The 23,541-nt window shown below is 53.1% G+C and overlaps 1 non-coding gene across 1 annotated transcript; it reads left to right on the plus strand.

Moving 5' to 3' along the window:
- The first annotated feature begins 13,734 nt into the window (after nucleotides 1–13,734).
- Nucleotides 13,735–13,805, plus strand: TRNAA-AGC (transfer RNA alanine (anticodon AGC)). Its single transcript has one exon. It is a non-coding gene; the product is annotated as a tRNA-Ala (tRNA).
- Nucleotides 13,806–23,541: the final 9,736 nt, after the last annotated feature.

The raw sequence follows: 23,541 nt of genomic DNA on the forward strand, positions 1-23,541 counted from the left end.
GCCAACCTGCTCTGCTCTGCTCTGATGCTCCCCATGGATGATGCACACACACCCTACATCTGCATCCCAATGACCAGACCAGACCAGACCAAGTGCGCAGAGTCAGCACAGGCCAGCAGCCACCAGCCCAGAAACAACAACAGCTACTACTGCTACCACCACAACCAGTGTTGCCGCTACAATAACATTCCCAGTCCAGTCACGCGCGCCACAGCCTGAGCCTAGCACACAGCCAACAGCTGCTGCCAGCCAGTGCCTGGCAAGCCCAGCCAACATGAGGAGGAGAGAGCTAACAAGTAGACGGCGCACGCACATCACCAACCCATCACGACGGCGCAACTGCAAGGGGAGAGGGCACAATTACAGGCAGGAGGAGGAGGAGGAGGCAAGGCAATCCTAGCACAGATTTGAAAGTTTAAAATCCACCAGGACATCTTCTAGAATCTAGACTTCTGTTTTTTCTACCACCAGCTGTAGTGTCTAGTTAGTCAGTGTGCTGTGCAGCTGAGCTGAGCTGAGCTGAGCTGCATGTGAGGAAGGGTGATTGTAGCTAGTTCTTTAGTTTCAGCAGACTGAGCATTGAGCATGGGCAGTGGCCTTGGGAAGCAACACAATTACACGACACTCACCTGCTGCTGCTGGTTCTAGAAGTTGCCTCTTCTCGTCTTCACCTCTTCGTGTGTGTGTGTGCGTGTGTGCAGTGAGTGCATGCCTTTTGCCTTGCTGGAAAGAAATGCTTCTCTGGTCCACCACCACATATCTGCTCAAGGACACAGAGGCCCAAGGCAGAGGTGGTGGCACCAGTGTGAGTGCATGTGTGCTGGTGGTGTTTGCCACCACAGGTGTTTTGTGTGTGTATGTGTGCGCTGCTAGCTAGGAGGGGGGAGGGAGGCAGGGAGGGAGGCAGGGAGGCAGGGGGGAGGAAAGGGGAGGGGGAGAGGGATGTAGAGGGGATTGAAGGGGGGAGGGTCCGGCTCAGAGTTGGTCAGCCACATATTTGTGCACACACGTGCTCACGTGTGTGCTTCGGTGGGAGAGACCAGACTCTCATCATCTGCCAGACCGGGGTTGGGGGCAGGTGAGGCGGTGGTGGGCTGGAAGGGAGGGAGGATGGAAGGTGGTGAAGAGGAAGGGGAGAGGATGAGAGGGGAAGGATGGAGGGAGGCATGGGGGGGAGGAAAAAAAACATGTAGACAGACACACACCACACTACACACAGAAAGCATCCACACACAGAGACAGTGCTAGGCATCCATTCACACAGACAGACACACAACAGGAAGAGACAGACTGAGCCTGCACCACACACACACACACACAGACCCAATTCCCCCCCCTGCACAGTTATCAATCAATATGTTGTGTTGGCAGCCAGTTCATTGCTATTCTGATGGTTTTGGGTTTTTTGCCATCAGCCAACATCAACAGTGACCACAATCAAGATGAACATAAGATGATAATAATTCATTCGTTTCATTTCAAAAAATCACCCAATCATTTTCTCCATGTAAACCAAGCCCCCCACACATGATTTCTGGTGACATTTTCAATAAAATCAATTCATTTGGCATTCATCATTTTGTTCTCCCTTTGTCACCTTTTTTTCTTTCTTTTGCATAATTTTGAGGCTTGATTTTGACATGGGGTTTTTAAAGAAAAAATTATTTACATGTTTATTTACTAGTATTTACATATCTACACTGCATTTTTGAACGTATACCCGCCGCTGCCGCTAAGTCTAGTACTCCGTGGGCTGTGCTACTTTGGGGGGATGTGCCGTGCCCACGCCAGGTCCCCAAATGCTGACAAGTGGATAGATAAAGGGCCTGTGCTGGTCAGCATTGGGTTTCTTTTTAGGTGGGCGTGGGCATTGTAAACATCTGGCCAGTCGCAGCACTACAACTACTACTACAACTGCATCTCTGTGTGGGCACACTACACGCTGCGACTGGCTGGCACGGCTCAGCATCTGTCACGTCAGCTCAGCTAGAGGTGGAAGGGGGGAGGGTAGGGATAAGCAGAGGTCGAGCCAGGCAGGTGACCAACCATGGGGCAACCCACGGTAATCACTCGCCCGTCTCAAACTGCAGCTTGGGGTAGCCCAACAGGGGGAGGTTCACCTTAAGGAAGACCAGCTGCTCCACCAGACCAGGGTCCAAGCGGGAGCGAGAGGGTGTCACCACGTCCCCGGCACGTGAAAACACCCGCTCGCTCTGGACACTGGTTGGGGGGCAGGAGAGGAGGCGCACAGCCACCACCGCCAGGTCCAGCCAGACTTGGCGGCGGCTCGCCCAGAACTGTGCGCAGTCCACGCCGTCTCCCTCCACAGGCTCCTCCAAGTACTGCGCAACGCATTGCTCAGCACTGGAGGGGGGCCTGGCAGGTCGAGCCTCCCGCATACCAGGCATGGCGCCATAGCAGAACCGCTGAAACCACTGGGCGGATCTCGAGTCGGTAGCAAATGGCTGCTGCGATGGCGCCGCCTGGGATGCCGCGCTGCTGGACTGGGAAGAGGGAGGGGAAGGGGAAGCTGACGCCAGCTGGCCGCCCATGCTGCTGCTGGGTGCGGGTTGGGCCGCGAGGGCTGCCCCCGCACCACTACCAACACCCTGGTCTCTGCGGGCCCTAGCGGCCTCCTCCTCCCTAACCTTCTCGACCAGGATGCCCTTCCACCTGGGCAAGTCGTCGGCACTCACGGCATTGCCCTTGAGGGCTGGGTGACAGAGACAAGCGAGGACATACTCCTCCCTGTCTCCCAGCACATCAACGAGCCGCTTGTCAACCCCAGACCTCAGCCTCCCAGCCAGAGCACGACCCTCTGGCGTGGTCAGAGAGATATGGAGTCCACCCATCAGCTTCTCGAGACCAACAGCTGTGGGCAGCGCCTGGCTCAAGGGAGTGGTGTCGCCACACAAGCCCTTCGTGGCAAGCTGGAAGGGCTCGAGTGCCGACACCGCCTCGGACATCTGCTTCCACTCTGCGTTCGAGAAGTCGCAGACATCCAAGGACTCGTCCCTCGCCAGGGCGACAAGGGCTCTCTCCTGCTCCAACAGGCGCTGGAACAGGAGGAAGGTGGAGTTCCACCGCGTCTCCACATCCGTAGGGATGAGATGGCGAGGAAGGCCAAGGTCATCCTGCTTCTGGCGAAGCAGTCTCCTGGACTTCTCGCTGCGGTGGAAGTGGGCGGCCAGCTTGCGGGACTTATCCACAAGCGTGGCCGTGGCAGCAACAGCAGCTGCGATGGGGCGGGCCCCCTTCTCCTGGGACGCCTTCAGCTCCTTAAGGCCAAGGGCGTCCCTGACGGTCAGATGGAGCGTGTGTGCCATACACCGTATGTTCACACAGTCCATGACTGTCTCGACAGCGGCGGTAACGTTGGCTCCATTGTCGGTGACAATGAAGCTGCGGGAGAGGTGTGGACACCCGCCAATCCACTCCTCTATCTGGCGGTCGAGTACGGCCGCCACCTCCTCCGCGGTGTGCCTCGTGTCCATCGTCTCCACGTGCAGGACGGCCCACCTGTGCCGTAGTGCAGCGGGAGCCGCGCCGGACCCGGAAGCATCGCCCGCGGAGGTCCCCTCACTCTCCGGTCCCCACCAGTGGGCAGTGAGGGCCAGGAAAGAAGCGTGCATCCCACTGACACTGGTCCAGAGGTCAGTCGTGAAATGCACGCTTGTCCCGGCCGGACAAGCCGGGGGGAAAGGAAGACTTTTTGATATGGGGGGGGAAGCCAATCGAAGTGAGGGGGAGGGTGTCCTTTTTGAATTTGGGAGTCAACCACCAAGCCAATTGGGGAGATGGGTCTGGGAGGTTTTTTTTTAGAAAAATAGGGGGTTAAAGGGTGGAACCCCGGTGTGGGAGGGTGGCACGGGCAGTTGGGTGGAGTAGTTGTGGTGTGGGTGGCAAGTTTTTAGCTTTTTTGGGGGGGGGAGTGGATGGGGGGAGGGCACAGCACCTACCGGGGGTGGGGGAGGGATGCAGTCAACGCTTGGGAACCTGCAGATCAAAGGAGGAAACCCTTATTTAGTGAACTGGAACACAAAGTGTGGGTTCTGGGGGGTGGTTCTCAAGTAATGCTCCTGTGGGGGGAGCATCAAACTCAATGCAGCCTATTTAGTGACTCTAAATTGCACACAACCAAAACCAGAACCCAGTCACACCAACACAGAGGTTGAACCCACCCACTCTGTGACTCTGCCTGCCCAATGCCATGGCAAGCAAGCAGCAGCAAACACTTGATGGCAGCCTCATGGATTGAACATCATGATCATCATCATACGTGTGTATTGGCCCAGCATGTAGTGGCAGCATCAGAGCCCAGCCAGGACCCCACTCAGACTGCCCCAGAGGCAAGGAAGCACTCTGGCATGGCATGGGCCCAGCATGTAGTGGCAGCATCAGAGCCCAGCCAGGACCCCACTCAGACTGCCCCAGAGGCAAGGAAGCACTCTGGCATGGCATGGGCCCAGCATGTAGTGGCAGCATCGCATCAGAACCCTGGACCCCACTCAGACTGCCCCAGAGGCAAGGAAGCACTCTGGCATGGCATGGGCCCAGCATGTAGTGGCAGCATCAGAGCCCAGCCAGGACCCCACTCAGACTGCCCCAGAGGCAAGGAAGCACTCTGGCATGGCATGGGCCCAGCATGTAGTGGCAGCATCAGAGCCCAGCCAGGACCCCACTCAGACTGCCCCAGAGGCAAGGAAGCACTCTGGCATGGCATGGGCCCAGCATGTAGTGGCAGCATCGCATCAGAACCCTGGACCCCACTCAGACTGCCCCAGAGGCAAGGAAGCACTCTGGAAGGCACCTGTTCAAAAACCACCTGCAAGACGCATGCAATGCAACGCAACACACAGCAGCAATTTCTTTACTGGGCATGGGCATGAAGACACAAGTTTTACAACAGTACATCTCCTCTCCAAGGTTCCCTCCCTCCTCCCCACACCCAAATGCATTTCAGAATAGGGGTGTCCCTATTTAAAACCGCCAGCTAGGGAGAGAAAGGGGCAACAAAAGGTGCACAATCGCACACGCACTAACCCCTCTTCTTCCGGTCCTTCTCCTGCCGCTCACTGCTGGTCACGGATTCGCCGCCGCCAGCCAGCCACCCTGGGCTGAGACACAGCAGGGCGGCCGCACGAGGCACACAGGCAACCGGGGTAGTTCAACAACGATGGAGGGGCAGAAGTGAGGAGACAACACTATTTGTGTCACTCAACTCACCCCCAAGCAGAGACAAAATCAACCAAAAACTATAAAAAGAAAAAAAAAACCGATGGCAGCCGCCAGGTGGGTAGGCTACTGTGTGCGGCTGCAGCTGTGGGAGAGGAGGTGGAAAGTGAAGGGGAGCAGAGAGAGAAAAGACTAAGAGAGAGAGAAAAGAGAGGGGGGGCAGGGACAAAGAGAAAGAGAGGAGAGAGAGAGAAAAGAAAGAGAGAGAGAGGAGAAAGAGAGATGATAGAGAGAAAGAGGAGAGAGGAGAAGCGCAGCGCAGCAGGGAGGGGGGATTCAGGTGTGGGGGGAGGACACAGCAGTAGCAGCGGTCCAAAGAGGTGGGGGGAGCAGAGAGGGTGTGTGTGGTTGGGGGCTAGTGTGTGGCAGGGGGCCTGGGGTAAGTGGAGAGAGTCGGGGGCAAGGAGAAAAAGAGGTGGGGTGGGGGGAGCAGAGAGGGTGTGTGTGGTTCGGGCTAGTGTGTGGCAGGGGGCCTGGGGTAAGTGGAGAGAGTCAGGGGCAAGGAGGAAAAGAGGTGGGGTGGGGGGAGCAGAGAGGGTGTGTGTGGTTGGGGGCTAGTGTGTGGCAGGGGGCCTGGGGTAAGTGGAGAGAGTCGGGGGCAAGGAGGAAAAGAGGTGGGGTGGGGGGAGCAGAGAGGGTGTGTGTGGTTGGGGGCTAGTGTGTGGCAGGGGGCCTGGGGTAAGTGGAGAGAGTCTGGGGCAAGGAGAAAAAGAGGTGGGGTGGGGGGAGCAGAGAGGGTGTGTGTGGTTGGGGGCTAGTGTGTGGCAGGGGGCCTGGGGTAAGTGGAGAGAGTCTGGGGCAAGGAGAAAAAGAGGTGGGGTGGGGGGAGCAGAGAGGGTGTGTGTGGTTGGGGGCTAGTGTGTGGCAGGGGGCCTGGGGTAAGTGGAGAGAGTCGGGGGCAAGGAGGAAAAGAGGTGGGGTGGGGGGAGCAGAGAGGGTGTGTGTGGTTGGGGGCTAGTGTGTGGCAGGGGGCCTGGGGTAAGTGGAGAGAGTCAGGGGCAAGGAGGAAAAGAGGTGGGGTGGGGGGAGCAGAGAGGGTGTGTGTGGTTGAGGCTAGTGTGTGGCAGGGGGCCTGGGGTAAGTGGAGAGAGTCGGGGGCAAGGAGAAAAAGAGGTGGGGTGGGGGGAGCAGAGAGGGTGTGTGTGGTTGGGGGCTAGTGTGTGGCAGGGGGCCTGGGGTAAGTGGAGAGAGTCGGGGGCAAGGAGGAAAAGAGGTGGGGTGGGGGGAGCAGAGAGGGTGTGTGTGGTTGGGGGCTAGTGTGTGGCAGGGGGCCTGGGGTAAGTGGAGAGAGTCGGGGGCAAGGAGAAAAAGAGGTGGGGTGGGGGGAGCAGAGAGGGTGTGAGTGGTTGGGGCTAGTGTGTGGCAGGGGGCCTGGGGTAAGTGGAGAGAGTCAGAGGCAAGGAGGAAAAGAGGTGGGGTGGGGGGAGCAGAGAGGGTGTGTGTGGTTGGGGGCTAGTGTGTGGCAGGGGGCCTGGGGTAAGTGGAGAGAGTCGGGGGCAAGGAGGAAAAGAGGTGGGTGGGGGGAGCAGAGAGGGTGTGTGTGGTTGGGGCTAGTGTGTGGTAGGGGGCCTGGGGTAAGCGGAGAGAGTCGGGGGCAAGGAGGAAAAGAGGTGGGGTGGGGGGAGCAGAGAGGGTGTGTGTGGTTGGGGCTAGTGTGTGGCAGGGGGCCTGGGGTAAGTGGAGAGAGTCAGGGGCAAGGAGGAAAAGAGGTGGGGTGGGGGGAGCAGAGAGGGTGTGTGTGGTTGGGGGCTAGTGTGTGGCAGGGGGCCTGGGGTAAGTGGAGAGAGTCGGGGGCAAGGAGAAAAAGAGGTGGGTGGGGGGAGCAGAGAGGGTGTGTGTGGTTGGGGCTAGTGTGTGGTAGGGGGCCTGGGGTAAGTGGAGAGAGTCGGGGGCAAGGAGGAAAAGAGGTGGGGTGGGGGGAGCAGAGAGGGTGTGTGTGGTTGGGGCTAGTGTGTGGCAGGGGGCCTGGGGTAAGTGGAGAGAGTCGGGGGCAAGGAGAAAAAGAGGTGGGGTGGGGGGAGCAGAGAGGGTGTTTGTGGTTGGGGGCTAGTGTGTGGCAGGGGGCCTGGGGTAAGTGGAGAGAGTCGGGGGCAAGGAGGAAAAGAGGTGGGGTGGGGGGAGCAGAGAGGGTGTGTGTGGTTGGGGGCTAGTGTGTGGCAGGGGGCCTGGGGTAAGTGGAGAGAGTCGGGGGCAAGGAGGAAAAGAGGTGGGGTGGGGGGAGCAGAGAGGGTGTGTGTGGTTGGGGGCTAGTGTGTGGCAGGGGGCCTGGGGTAAGTGGAGAGAGTCGGGGGCAAGGAGAAAAAGAGGTGGGGTGGGGGGAGCAGAGAGGGTGTGTGTGGTTGGGGGCTAGCGTGTGGCAGAGGGGTGTTGGGGGGAAGGGGAGGGGGCAACAACAAACAGCAAAGGAGAAACTGTAACAACTCGGGCAGCAGCAGCGATTAGGCTGGATGGGGTGGTTGGGGGAGGAGCTGGGCCTGGGCTAGGGTCTGGGAGGAGGGAGGGTGGGGGGGGCAGGCAGGGGGGGGAGGAGGAGGAGGAGGGTAGCAAAATATATAAAGCAATATATATCAAGAGAACACAAGCCAGAAGTTAAAAAAAAAATGAAAAGAAAGACTATAACCAGCAGAAAAAACTTGGGTGTGGGGGTGTGGGGAGGGGGAACCAAACACAGACTCTGAGGGGGGCCACTAAGTGAACAGAGACAATGAAACCACAATTGCTGCAAATTAATAATAGCAAATGAATAAGTGGAACCAAGCAAAGAAAACTGGACTCTGTTTGGCAGCAGCAAACTTGGGAGAAGGCTGGATGGGGTGGGGTTGGGGTGGGGTGTGGTTGGTCTTGGAGGGGCAAGTTTGGAGCAGGGAACCAAAACTGATTATATGGGACAACAAGAAACAACAACAGAATCCTCTGGGGGTGGGGGGGAGGGATTCAGGGAACCAACTCGCAGGGCAGCAGCAGTCAGCAGAAACAAACAAAATGGTACAATTTAAGCAAAACCAGCAAGCAAAATATAAATGAAACCAATGCAATGCAATGTGAAAATCAAAAAGTTGGACAAAAACAAGGCAGGACAAAGAGCAATAATTAATGGAAGAAGATTTAAAGCAATGAGGATGCAGTGGGTGGGAGTGGGGGAGGGGGAGGGTAGGCCCGAAGGATGAGAAGGGAAAGGGGGGGGAGGGGGGGAGAAAAGCAGACAGACAAGGAACAGGGAAAATTGGGGGAAATTAAGAAGAAAGTAAAGTGAAGTAACACACAGTATACAGACAAGAGACAGACAGAGAGAGGAGACACACAGAGAGTCACAAAGGGCAGGTGGACAAAGGATTAGACAGAGCACACAAAGAGAGACACAGGACACAGTCAGGACTCACAGAGACACCAGAGCAGCCAGCAAAGGGCAAGCAGGTCTCAGAGATGATCCCACAACTGCAGCCAAGAGAAGTTTCCAGAGAAGAGGCTTGGGTTTATATAGGTTTGAAATTCCCTCCTTTGGGAGCCCCCACCTTTGCACTCCCCCCACGGTCAACAGGGTGCCAGCTCTCAACAGTGCAACAGCCAAGCAGCCTACCAGACCAAAGGACTCATTCTGGCCAATCAAGGATCAATAGCGCAGCCAATACAATGCCTGGAAATAGCATCACAAAATGGATGCAAGGAGGAGCAAAAGTTTCGGGAAGGAGACACAAAATGGAGGACACACTTGGAACTTTAAAGAGACACTCCAGAGACTCAATTTCATTCCCGAACCGGTTCGGGAAACCCGAGCCGGTTCGGTACCGAACCGGCTCGAATTCGGTCCGGCTCGGTCCCCGGAAGGGCCCGATTCGGTCCGGGATCGAGCCGCCGGATCCGGACCGGTTCGGACGAACCGGTCCGGATCCGAACCGAACCGCACATCCCTATTTCACACCTCCTTCCCCTCAAAAGGCAGCTATGTTCTCTGTGCTAAGCTATGGTCCCTTCTCCAAAAGGACTTCCCGAAAGGCTTGACCTGCTTTATCACCTCTCTGTTCAATAGTTAAATCTGGCTGGACTCCCCACAGTTGCACCACCTCTCTCTCTCTCTCTCTCTCTCTCTCTCTCTCTCTCTCTCTCTCTCTCTCTCTCTCTCTCACACACACACACACACACACACACACACTACCAACAACATGTTAAACACTGCTTCATGAATTACTTTGCAGTCATGGTGTGAAGTACACAGCTGAAACGCTCTCTGAACAATCAAACAACTGATAAAGTACCATTGATGGACTTTACACAGAGCCAAATGACAGGTCCCTGTCCCAAGGAGCATGCAATCTCGATTTTTAGCTGAGAAAGACAGCAGAGGGAAGGAGGGAAGAAAGAAAAGAGGCAGGCAAGAGCAACACGGTGAATCTGTATGAATGCCTTTCGACTTGGCAAGGCAAAATTTCAGCATAAATAATGTGTGCAAATAAAGGTAGATAAATATGGGGCTTTCATGATGAAGATACCTTTTCCCCCCAGGGAAGCTGGAAAAGCTTTTGAATAGCAAATCATCAAGCCTCTCTCCTCCTTTTTGGATGGAATGCCAGACTCCGGTTGCTTTCTAGCTGCTCTCCTTTCCGCTGCAGGGGTTTCTGCCCTCCTTAAGGAACTGGGCACTGGGGAACGGGTTTCTCATCCTTATTGGCTCTGCTAGGGCTACCATCACCCTGTGACTGGCCAAAGTCAGTCTACCAAAGTCAGTCTACCAGTCTAGTCCAAAGTCAGTCTACCATCACCCTGTGACTGGCCAAAGATAGTGACTGGCCAAAGTTCAGCCACTCCTCAGCAGAAATGTCCCATCTTCTCCTGGAACAGGCTTGCTGGAAACCCTCCTTGCCACATCCCCTGCTACTGTGGGCAGCCTCGGATCTGTCTCGTCCTCTCGACTTGCAGTTTCCTTCTGGCTGCAAGAACTGAAGACTCTTTGCAAGCCAGGGCAAGGAAGTCACCTGTACATCTGCTTCTCTCTGCCTCGTGCATAAACCAGGTCTGCTAAGAAATAAGGCCAGCCTCTTCTCCTGTGGTGGCTTTGCTGTGTGTCTTTGCTAAGACTTTGTGGTGGGGTTAAAACTGTCGCAATGCTCTCATCTAGACAACACAAGGCTGGGAGATAGGAACAGAGGAAGCTGCCTTCTACCGAGTCAGACCCTTGGTCCCTCTAGCTCAGTATTGCCCACACAGACTGGCAGCAGCTTCTCCAAGGTTGCAGGCAGGAGTCTCTCCCATCCCGATCACATGTAGTCTGGGAGAGACTACATGTAGTCTTCCTTCCAAATGCAAACCAGGGTGGACCCTGCTTATCAAAGGGAACAATTTGTGCTTGCTACCACAAAACCAGCTCTCCTCCTTCTCCTGTATTGTAGCTGTTTTGTGCCAGCAGCAGGGGGGCGGGGTGGGGGAAATAAGGTATGTAACCGTGGTTAAGGAACCAACTCCCCTCCTTAGAACGTTGATTCCTATTGAAAAATGGGTTCTGAGTTAAGACGTTCTGTGACTGAAGACATAGTTTTCAGGAAGCAATTGTGTCATAAGTCTGAGGACTTCCTGTAGCACATTGCATAGCCTTCACAAGCTGCAACCGTGTGCACTCCCAACTTAGGAGAAGAAACCCAATGGAACAGGAGGTCTCTCAAACTGGGGTCCCTAGATGTTGTTGGACTACAGCTCCCATCATCCCCTGCAACAATGGCTCCTGCTAAATTCAGCGGTGGAGCCTCCTCTCAGATGTCAGTGTGAGTGCCACTCAAAATCATGTTGTCTGCACTTTGGCACCTGGGACAAAGTTTGCCTGCCCTTGGTCCATTGGAATAAGAAATGTAGTGATAATAGGTTCATTCACACATTATGTTCAACACTGTAGAACGTGTGTACAGTGTACACAGGTACAGATCTGTACACAGGTATAGTCATTCACATGTTATGTTGATTGCAGGTACAGCAGTATACTTCCAATCTGTACCCTGCATTTGAAGGGCCTGCATTCAGGTTCACTTTAAAAATGAACTCAGGTATAGCCATTCACACAAACACATGTACGAGTGTACAGACATCTATCTGTACACTCATGCAGCATAGTGTCTGAATTGGGCTGTTTGACCCTATTCCTTTTCTCTCTCTTGTATAATGGTGTGTGTATGTGTGTATATAAAAACTATGATAAAAATATCTGTAACACACTTTGCTTGCCAGATCCTAAGCATATTCCTAAGCAGGATCCTAAGCATATTGAAAAGCTTTCTCAGCTTTTTAAAAAATGTCTGTTTTAATTTTATGGTTGATTTTAAACTGTTGATTTGTTTTAACTTTTATATGTGCTTTCATTGTTTTATGTTAACCTCCCAGAGACAAATGTTTGGTGAATAAACATAAATAATAGCAATAGCAATAGCAATAGCACTTACATTTATATACCGCTCTATAGCTGGAAGCTCTCTAAGCGGTTTACAATAATTTAGCATATTGCCCCCCAACATTCTGGGTACTCATAAACATAAACATAAATAAATAAATATTTGATCAGAAGTAAGAGTCATGGAGTTTGATGGAACATGATTCCCTAGAAAGAGTGCACAGGAGTGCAGTAGGGATGGACCCGGACCGGTCCGGAAGCCATTGAAAAGGCCTCCGGACCGGTCCGGACCAGTCCGGACCTGGGTGGTTTGGATTGGGGGGGTCGCTTTAAGAGCGGCGGGAGGATTTACTTACCCCTCCCACCCCTTTCCCGCTTGCCGCTGTAAACATACGAGTAATTGGGCCGCCCCTTCCCCGACGTTACTTGCAAAACCTCCCAGGAGTGCACTCCGCACGCACGTCACAGAGACGAGCGCGCGCTTAACGTCACTGTGATGTGCGCGCAGGCGCGCAATGCACTCCTGGGAGGTTTTGCAAGTAACGTCGGGGAAGGGGCGGCAGGGAGGTATCCTGCCGCCCCAATTACTCGTATGTTTACGGTGGCAAGCGGGAAAGTGGCGGGAGGGGTAAGTAAACCCTCCCACCGCTCTTAAAGCGACCCCACCCCACCCCAGTGCCAGACCGCAGTTGGCGGTTCCGTGCACACCCCTAGAGTGCAGTAACCTCTGGCAGGCATCAAAACAAACTTCACAAATAGTAACCCAATAAAGCCCATTACTGTCAGTAGGACAAATGACCAGGCTTGGTTAAATGGCAAAAGCCGGGGACTCAGGCTAGCAGCAGGACTAATCACTAAGGCATTTCAGCTCTTGGAAGAGAATTTTAGCCATACAGTCAACATAATTCTCCGCCTTGGGCAGCAACTGCTTCAGTCACACCCACCTGTTTGTTCAGCTAATAACCCGATGGCCATAGAATTAAACAATGGAAGGAAGGCCCTACCTAATACCGACCTGGTAGCAAAATATCGATCAAAGCAGAGAGAAAGAACAGCCAACGGATTGAGAATGTCTGTTCAGATTTCATTTTGCATGCCAGCCTGCACTGATTTTTTTTTTTTTTAGGGGGGTGCAAGTGATGTCCCCACCACTATGCATGCAAATGCACCTCCGAAGCTTACATTTCTAGTTCTTGCTGATTGATAAGTGCCGTCAAGTCGGTGTCGACTCTTAGCAACCACATAGATAGATTCTTTCCAGGATAATCTGCCTTCAACTTGGCCTTTTAGGTCTCTCAGTGGTGCATTCACTGCTGTCGTAATCGCAGGGGTGTAACTTTAATAGGGCAGGGGGAGACAGTGTTTGGGGCCCCACTGCCTTGGGGACCCCCTCCCCCAGAGGCAAGTCACATGACTGGGAAATGCATTAAATGACTTGCATCATCCACAATTTACAAAACCTTTTAAAATATAATTTAGGATGATGTTCTATAGTGGCACATAGGAGAGAGAGAGAGAGAGAGAGATGCTTTTTGTTACCACTGTTCAGCTTCTTTTAAGATTTCTTTACTTCATGAGCTGAGCTTCAGTGAGTGGGGGGCATTTTAAAATCTTGTCTCTGGGCCCACTCCAACCTTGCTATGCCCCTGCGTAATCGAGTCCATCCACCTTGCTGCTGTTCGTCCTCTTAGTTCTTTCCGGTATGTATGTATTTAAGCGAGCATGGGGGGTACATCAAGATGAACCAGTCTGAATCCTGCAACTGGAACTTGGGACCATCAATCCCTTTTAAAGGATCAAGCCAGGAGTGTATAGAAATCCAAAGGGTCACTCACCACGCTGCTGAAAATATTGGAGAGTCTGTGTGGCTTAGTGGCTTGGACGGGGCGGCCCCACCATGAAGCAAGGTGACGTAGTCATCTCAGGGAGCAGATTGTTGGGGCAATTGCTGTAGCTTAGCGGTAGAGCATTGGATTTACATGCAGAAGGTCCCAGGTTCAACCCACGGCATCTTCAGGTAACGCTGGGAAAGACTTCTGCCTGAAACCCTGGAGAACTGCTGCCAGCCAGTGTTGAACTAGATGGGCCAATGGCCTGATTTGGTAGAAGGCAACTTCCTTGGAAATGGTGCTGCTGTAGCTTAGTGGTAGAGCATCTGCTTAGCATGCGGGAGGTCCTGGTTCAATCCCTGGCAGCATCTCCAGGCAGGGTTGGGAAAGACCCCAACATGAAACCCTGGAGAGATGCTGCCAAGCAGTGTAGACAATATTGAGCTGGAGGGGGGGGGGCAATAGTCTCAGTAGACAGCAGCTTCCTAGGGGATGAGGCCTCTCCGGGCTCCCCGCAGTCTGGCATCTGCAGCTGGAAGCATCAGCAGCAATGAGGTGTCCTCAGAGCAAGGTGACGCTTCAGTTTCCTCATCCTCAGAACCCTCAGCAATAGGTCCAGATATGGCTGGGGATACAGAAGGTTCCCCGAGGGTAGCTTTGGGGCCAGGGCGCTTTCCAGATTATACCCTGCAATGGGGACACGGTGTATCTATGAAGTGTGCTTCCCCACTTCCTGTGTTGCGACACCGCAGTCCCTACGCTGACAGCAGGGTGCCGTTCACATTTCCAATGCCTTGTTTAGAATTGAATCGATGTGATTTAGTGCTGTGATGTTATATATCCAGCGTAAAAAAGTTGCTGTTTTTTTGGGTTGTTCGTTTGCATGACACTGCTCCCCCTGCTGGGTGCTTTGCTATTTACATTTTGAATGGGATTTGCCTGAAGGGAAGCATTGTGCCACTGTTGAGCGGCTAACCTGGAAAGCGCCCAGGTTGTGCAGGTATCTCCTGGAAACCAGGAACCTTGTCCTCAGAGCTCTCCCTCCCCAGACCAACCTGGTGTGGCAATAGGTCCTGGTACATGGCACAGGGTGAGTTTGGGCCAGTCGCTCTCTGCTGTCCAGTAGTGGCTTGTCCGAATGAACCAGGGTGCTTTCCAGATTACATGCTCTACAGTGGTTGGGGTGGTGTAAAATGCTTCGGCTTGGCACGATCGCATTGGAAACGTAAAGAAATGGTGTAAGCCGTTTGTTGCATAGTCCATGAAACAATGCCCCCCCCCCGGCGGAACCGTTCATACTGTGTGCTGCAACCCACCCACCCCAAAAGAAACTGCACTGGCAGCTGCAGAGTTGCAATCCACTGTTGAGGAGTTTGCATCTCCTTTTTGCTTTCTGAAAGAGAGACGCATGTGCACACACTCAAACGTTCAAGCACACACATGGTTCAACTTCGCCCCCAAGGATGCGTCTTTCTTTCCTCTCTCTCTCTCTCTCTGGCTGTGGCACATGTAAAGCAAGAGGGCCCCCCCCCTTAGCATTATTATTGTTATTAGCTTTATTAGAACTGTGCGCAAAAACGGGCGAGAAAAAGGGATGCAAATGCACTCGGGGAGGGGGGCGGGGAAGGCTGTGCCACAGAACTTGCTTGTAAGCTCACAGTGGGGGGGGGGACTTCTGTGCACAAACCTTCTTATTGTGGCTGCTGCCTTCAGGAACAATGGGACGGCCAAGCAGGAGGAGGGCAGCCCCCGGCGGTCTCCACGTTTCTGCTGCTGTAGGGAGCACATTTCCAGCCTTGCCAGAACGTTGGCTTTCTTTTGCAGACCGCATGGAGAAAAAAATCAAGGTGTAAAGTTCTTCACAACCCCATCGAAAAAAAGAAAAGAAAGAAATTTCTAAAACGGAAAGGAGCTTTATACTGATAAATCACCATCCACGCAGATGTAACCATCCTCACCACACCACTTACAATGCCGAAACAGAATTGTGACCCTCTTAAAATGGAAAAATTACAGCTATATATTTTTTTTTTTTGCAAAGGACATACAACGTTATTGCATTAAATTACAGCGATAAAATCCAGAATAAGGCATCAGAAATGTGAGTGGCACCCTACTGACAGCGTAGGGACTGCGGTGTCGCAACACAGGAAGTGTGGAAGCACACTTCGCACGTATGTTGTGACCCTGTTGCAGGGGCTAATCTGGAAAGTGCCCAGAGGGGGCACCAAAGGAGGCAGCTGCCTGCAGGCTGGCCATTCATCAGGTAGAGATGCGTGGTTGACCAGCCTGCAGTAGCACAGATCCCGGGTGGGGGAGGAGAGAGAGAAGAACGACCCGAGCTGTCTCCTTTGGTGCCCCCTGGCTTGTTAGGAAAGGCCACTACTGCTGCTGCCCCAAATGGACTTACTCTGTCTCAGGAGAGAGCCAGGCCTGGCTGATTCTCACTGGATCCCTTCTAGCATTTTCATTGTATGACCTTTTTATGAATCATCCAAGGCCTCCATTCATGTTCCTCCCCTGAAACTAGACAGGGCCATGATTGGGCTTTGAGTCACCAGGAAGCTTTTCACATGGGGCTTTTGAAGCCCTCTAACTTGCATCTCCTCTGGAATGGAGGGGATGCATTCATATATCGGCTAGATTTACCCCGAAGTCCCTGTGAGTTATCAGGGAGCTGTTCACACACAATTCAGGTTTTTCACTGCACATTAGAGTGTAGCCCGATTTATATCCAGGGTTAAAAAAAACCCCACTATTTGCGCCAGGTTTTTTTGAAAACTTCGAGTTCGCAGTAAAGTCCCCCCGTAAACTCGTGGTAAAGCCTGCTTTGTGTAAAAGTCCCAGGTTGGATTAAACATCAACTACATTTCCTGCATTGCTGATTGGTCAATGCTCCTCTCTGAAGTCTCCCAGGCAAGTTCTGACTTGTGTTATGCTCTGTCAGTAAAACTGTGCTTTCTGAGAAACTGCTCGTGAAACGTACCTCAAGGCAGCATTGTAAACGTGTAGCATTCTCCCCCCTGTTGTTCTTTTTACTGCAATTTACATTTTTGATATTTTACTCCTCTTGTTTCTAGATACCCAAACAATTCTGTTGAGTTTTATATACTTCTCTCTGATAAACACACCGATGATGTCTCGTATCAGGTGTCCATTTTGTGTATGGCTGCGATTAAGTTCCGCACATGGTGTGCTAGAAATGGTTAATTTAGGTTTTTTAGTTTGTTTCATTTCATTCTGTTTTGTTTTATTTTTATGTAATAGTGTTTAGCAATAGCAATAGCAATAGCAGTTTACAAAAGCGGTTTACAATGATTTAGCATATTGCCCCCAACATTCTGGGTACTCATTTTACCGACCTCGGAAGGATGGAAGGCTGAGTCAACCTTGAGCCCCTGGTCAGGATCGAACTTGTAACCTTCTGGTTACAGGGCGGCAGTTTTACCACTGCGCCACCAGGGGCTCTTTACACAGTCTATGTACCAATATTTACTCCTAAGGTTCTTCTTTCTCAGTTCCTGATGCCAGGGACATCTCTGGGTTATCCTTTCCCACCAGCTCCAAGCAGGACAGATACTGTGAAAAAACAAACAGAAAGTGCCCGCCCACTTGGGGCTGCAGAGGATAACCCCGCCCCAGTTCTTTCTGTCCTCGCTTCAGCTCCAGCAGCAGATTTTCTTCTCTCCTGGTCTTTCTCGAATTTGACTCTCTCTTTTGCCTCTTAACTGTACTTTTCTGTCAGCTTTTTCCTTCTTTACCTTGTTGTGTGTGTTCCCTAACCAAAAAAAAAAAAAAAAATTGTTAGTCTTCTCCTTACCTCTCCTCCCCCCTTCCCCTTCCTTCAGCTCCTCATTTCATGGGCAGCCCTATTAGGGCAAGAATCGTCTTGGTGCCCAGAGGCTGCAATCAGGACCGTTTTGGTCCGGGGCTTTCCAGGGCTTTTCACGCCCCAGCTCCGACGCGACCGAGCTTGCCGCTCTGCTCTCCAGAACCGGGGCATTCCTGCAGGCGGGAGATCTCTACACTCCCCAGCTGCTCAGCATCAAACGCAAGGTCAGAGGAGCGAGGGAAAGACATCGGGCAGTTAAAGAAGCTCCGTTTGCTTAGTTTAGCTGCGGCGACGGTGACGGCTGCCTTGGAGCCGCCCGCACCGGTCGCTCCCGGGTACGCGGCGTGTCTCCTGCCTTCGGGCCGCGAGACACGTGCTTCAGCGGCCCGGAGGGCAGCGGAGGGTGCCATCGCCATATCGAGTCCTCGTGGCCCCTCGGAAGTTTTATTGCCTCAGCAAGCTCGCCTCAGTAAGAGTGGGAAGGAGGATAAAATGGCGACGGAACTCGAAAAGGCGCGAAAGCAGCCGGCGGCCATTTTGAAGTCATCGCAGCAGGCCCCTCCGAAGCCTTCCCTGCAGCAACAAGAGCAGGTTGAGGTACCAGGCGAATCGGTAGGGGGCGGGGGAGATGTGGGCCCTAGCCATGGCGTTACTATCTCTATTCCCAAAGCGGTACCCCCAGAATGGCAAGCCTGGTTCAAGAATGCGATTGTGGACACCATTTATCAAATAAGGCCACCCCGTAAGGCGGGAAAGTCTAAGAAACGGAGGAAGCGGGACCCCTCCCCCTCGGAGTCAGACTCCTCCAGCGAATGCTCCCCCTCTCCCCCCAGGAAGGCCAAAAAGAAGATTAAGCACCTTAATCCTAAAAAACCTGTGGATAAGGGCAGTGATGCACACTCCTCTGAGTTGTCAGACCAGGGATCAGGGGTCCCTAACCCACGAAATCCCAGGCCTATTAGAACCCCTATCAGTAATGAGCCTAAGAGCCCACTCCCTGGGGGGGAAGACGCTGACCCCACAGAACCTATGCCCCAGGACCCCATGGATCCTGATAGAGAGGAGGCAGAGTGGTCAGGGGGAGACGATAACGACACATCTGCAGTGTCTCAAAGGCTCTTTGTGGCTGATGATTTTAATCCACTGATGAATAAGATTTTAAAGACTATTGGCCTTCAGCAGTCGAATAATCAGGAACCATCTAATGAAAAGGGTGATTGGGTGTTCCCCAGGGCCACCCCTAAAGAAATTTTATTGCCATTTCCCTCTCTTTTCACAGATGTAGTCAAACAAGAATGGAAGTTACCTGCAGCCAACAGAAAGCCTTTAGCTATCTCTAACCGCTTTTATGCTTTCCAGGCTGAAGTGACTGAATTGCTCAAGACTCCTGCAACAGATGCCCCGATAGTTCAGCTGGTGTCAAACTCCTTGGTCCCTAGGGATGGAGAAGTCACACTCAAAGACCCAGCAGATAAAAAAGCCGAATCAGCATTTAAAAGAGCTCATGAAAACTCAATGCATGCTACAAGAGCGGCGGCTGCGGCATCCATGGCAGCTAGGGCCTCCCTACTGTGGATTGATGGCCTTTTAAACGATCCACCTGCTGACAACATCAGATTTAGACAGCAGCTCGTTAAAATTCAGAAGGCGCAAGCCTTTATGGCGGATGCCACTCTAGATTCGGTAAGATACTCAGCTAGAGTAGCTGCAGCCTCAGTTCTCGGCAGGCGCCACCTTTGGCTAAAAAATTGGGCAGTGGATAATACTTCAAGATCCAACCTGACCGCTGTGCCCTATGATGCCACTAAGTTGTTTGGGGAGGAGGCCCTCAAGGATATTTTAGTTGAGTCAGTGGACAAGCGCAGAACGATGCCCACAACAACTAGGAAGGCAGAACGCCAACCTTTTAAAAAGAATTACCAACAGTTTCAGAATTTTCAGCCCTTTCGGCCCTCCCGGCCTTTTAGAGGCCGGTTCAGGGATTTCAGACAGCAGAGGGGAACATGGGGTCGTCAGCGATTCCCTTACAGGGGTGCGGGCGGCTATAGACAACAGGGCTCGCAGCCTAAACAAAAACCGCAACAATGACTGCAAAGTCATCAGGTTGGGGGGTCGCCTGTCAGAATTCTCCCACGCTTGGGAGTCTTCAGTCAACGACTCCTGGGTCCTGTCAGTGATTCAGCAGGGCTACAAGATAGAATTAAACACCCCTCCTCCCCCCAGGTTCATTCCAACGCCTCAATCTCGCTGCACCCTCAAACACGCAGACATGATGCTCGCCATCGAGCATCTTCTGCAAATTGCTGCAATAGAACCCGTCCCATCCTGTCAGGAGGGGGGGGGGCCTTTATTCTATCTTATTTACCGTCCCAAAGAAGGACGGAACAAAAAGAGCAGTCCTGGATCTCAAATTTCTCAACAAGTTCGTCAAAAAATACCACTTCAGGATGGAAACTCTCAGATCAATAGCGGAAACTCTGTTGCACATGGACTTCTTGGCTTCCATCGATCTGAAAGAAGCGTATCTACATGTGCCCATTCACAACGACAGCAGACACCTCCTGCGCTTCAAATACGCCGGCAAGCATTTCCAGTACACAGCCTTACCGTTCGGCCTATCAGCGGCCCCCAGAATCTTTACAAAAGTTCTGGCACCCTTGGTCGCCCTCCTGCGCGTGAGGGGTATCAGACTGTTTGCGTATTTGGACGATCTGCTCCTGAAAGCCCCCACCCTCCAGGAGGCCCAGCGGGACTTACAGGTCACCCTCGGGGAATTGGAGACTCACGGATTCCTCATCAACTACCACAAAAGCAACCTGGAGCCAACACACCACCTGCAACATCTCGGGGTGGTGATGAACACAGAAGAGGATCGCCTGTACCTACCTTGGGACCGCTTCGAAATCATCACAAAGGAGGTCAAGTCGGCACTGATGTCATCAAAAAGTCGACTGATGTCCCTCTCCAGGCTATTGGGTCTCATGGTTGCGACCTTGGACGTCGTCCCATGGGCGAGACTCCATCTTCGACCCCTGCAATGGTTCCTCCTACCTCACCAACACTCCATCGCAAAGAAGAAGCTCCTGTACCTGCAGACACCGAAGCAAGTGCGCCAGGCCCTAAGATGGTGGTTGAGCCCGCTCAACCTGTTTGCAGGAAGAGAATTCCTCGATCCACCAAGAGTCTTGGTTACGACGGATGCCAGCGACCGGGGATGGGGAGCTCATTGTCTTCATCTTTCGGCCCAGGGTCGCTGGGATCCTGCGGAAAAAGCACACAGTATCAATTGGAGAGAACTGAGAGCCATCCGGTTAGCACTCGCCGCCTTCCAGACAACAATTCGGGATCGCCACGTCCTAGTGAAAACGGACAACACGACAGCGAAGGCACACGTCAATCGTCAGGGGGGCACTCGATCCCACTCCCTTCACCTGGAGGCAATGCTACTATTACACTGGGCGGAGGCCAATGTGCGTTCTCTAATAGCTCATCACCTCAAAGGGGAGCTAAACACAAAGGCAGACTGGCTAAGCAGGGAGGACATTCATCCCGGGGAATGGAGTCTTCACCCAGAGGTCTTCCACCTGCTAACCCTCCGCATGGGCGTTCCCTGCATGGACTTGTTTGCGTCCCCGATAAACTCCAAAGTGCACCAGTTCATGTCCAGGTTCCCCTCTCAGGGAGCGGCATCAGTGGACGCCCTTGCCAGCCCGTGGCCCGAGGGACTGTTGTTTGCATACCCCCCGACTCCGCTACTGACCAGGGTCCTCAGGAGGATTCGCCTCTTGAGGGCCCGAGTCATATTAATCGCCCCCTTCTGGCCCAGAAGACCATGGTTCCCGGAACTCGTTCTCATGGCAGAGGAGGAACCATGGCAGCTACCTGTCAGAGAAGACCTGCTTTCCCAAGGACCGGTTTACCATCCCGACCCGGCGTGGTTAAGGCTGACCGCCTGGAAACTGAACGGAACTTGTTGAAGGAGTTCGGATACTCCACGGCGGTCACGAACACGATCCTGGCATCCAGGAGGCCTTCCACGAATCGGATATACCAGACAACCTGGCGGGCGTTCCTCAAATGGTCTTCCCTGCACTCCATCCCTCGAGGGTCGGCTTCCATCAAACACATCCTACAATTCCTTCAAGATGGGTTAGACAAGGGCCTCAAGCCCAACACTCTAAAACGCCAGGCTGCGTCATTGCTGGGCCTTATCTCAGGCAGACCCCAAGAGTATCTGTCATCGTACCCACACTTGCAACGTTTCCTGAGGGGAGCTACCCTACTATCTCCCCCAGTAATACACAGGTTCCCATCATGGGACCTCCATCTGGTCCTCTCCGCATTACAGCATCCTCCGTTTGAACCGATATCATCCATTCCACTAGAAACACTGTCGAAGAAATTGGCCTTTCTGGTGGCTATTACGTCAGCACGCCGTGTGTCGGAATTGAGGTCTCTTTCGGTCGATAGAGCGTTCTGTGTGTTCCAAAAGGAGGCGGTACGGCTCATCCCTGATCCTTTCGTGCGCACGAAGGTGCCGTCCACTTTTCACCAATCTCAGGACGTTTTTCTGCCTTCCTTCTGCCCTCATCCGACGCATGCACGTGAAAAGCTCTGGCACAAACTGGATGTGCGTAGATGCTTGAAAGCCTACATTAAGCGCACAGCTTCTTTACGCAACACCAACACCATGTTCGTGGAAGTTCGAACAAAGGGAAAGGGGTCCGCCGTTTCCTCAAGAACCATCGCTCGATGGATTAAGGACTGTATAGTACTGGCTTATCAGTCTATGCACAAGGACCCGCCTCCCGGAATCACAGCACATTCCACTAGATCGGCAGCGACCTCAGCGGCCTTCTCAGCGCACGCACCGGTTCAGGATATATGCAGAGCGGCAACATGGTCTACGCCCTCAACCTTCACAAAACACTATAAAATTGAGACGCACGCCACTGTCCAGGCGGCCGTCGGCAGGAGAATCCTTCAGCAGGTCCTTCCACGGGACTAGGCAGAAGCGGTTGCCCTCCCTGTTGAACAAGCTGGGGTATATCCCCAGAGATGTCCCTGGCATCAGGAACTGAGAACGGAGCATTGGTGTTCACTTACCGTGAAGGCTCCTTCTGGTTCTTGATGCCAGGGACATCTCGACCCACCCAGTGGTACGCTCTGCCTGGTCCCGTCGGATGGAAGGTTCGTCCCTATCTCTTAGACAGGATAAACACGTGTCTCTCCTTACTAAACGGTACCTCTCCGTTACAGTTCTATTTGTTGTCTTTGGTCTTAACCGGTTACATGTTCAGTTTATGTGTTGCTAATACCTCGCTCGAACAGAGAACTGGGGCGGGGTTATCCTCTGCAGCCCCAAGTGGGCGGGCACTTTCTGTTTGTTTTTTCACAGTATCTGTCCTGCTTGGAGCTGGTGGGAAAGGATAACCCAGAGATGTCCCTGGCATCAAGAACCAGAAGGAGCCTTCACGGTAAGTGAACACCAATGCTCCGTTTTATTTGGGTTTGGATTGAAATGTGTAGAACTGATCAGTGATTATAATAAATGAAACTGAACTGAACTGATTAATCCCTTCCACACATTGTTTCCATGAGCAGGAAAGGGTGGGATCATGGTGGTCTGATTTTGCCTTCAGTCTCACCTTCACTCATCTGAAGGTCAGAACAGAGCAAGGGTTAGGGATGTGCACGGAACTGGTTCGGAGGCCCTTTACGAGCCTCCGAACAGGTTCGAACTGCGAGTGGTTCGCCGGTTTGCTGGCGGGGGGGTGCATCTTCAAGGGCAGGGGAGGGTGCACTTACCCCTCCCTCCACTTTCCCCCCACCGGCATTCCATTTTTAAAAAGTCCATCGGGCTGGCAGCGTACCTTCCTGCCACCCGGTTGCCCCCTTTACCAGAAGTAACCGGAAGTATCCGATGCACCTGCATGCGTTGGGCACGGGCGTGCATCGGGCATGCATGTGCACGCGATGTGCACGCGCTCATGCCTGGCATGCACAGGCATGTTGGATCATTCTGGTTACTTCCGGTAAAGGGGGCAATGGGGCAGTGGAGAGGTATGCTGCCACCCCGATGCACTTTTTAAAAAATGGACCGCTGGTGGGGGGGAAAGCGGAGGGAGGGGTAAGTGCACCCTCCTCCACCCTTAAAGGTGCACCCCCTGCCTTCGAACCACCCCTGCCCGGTTCCGTGCACATCCCTAGCAGGGGTTCCTTCCCAACGAGGGTACTAGAATCCCAGTGGCACTTGAAGGTGGGGTACTCACAGC

Source organism: Hemicordylus capensis, chromosome 7 (genome assembly GCF_027244095.1).
Source record: "Hemicordylus capensis ecotype Gifberg chromosome 7, rHemCap1.1.pri, whole genome shotgun sequence".
NCBI lineage: Eukaryota > Metazoa > Chordata > Lepidosauria > Squamata > Cordylidae > Hemicordylus > Hemicordylus capensis.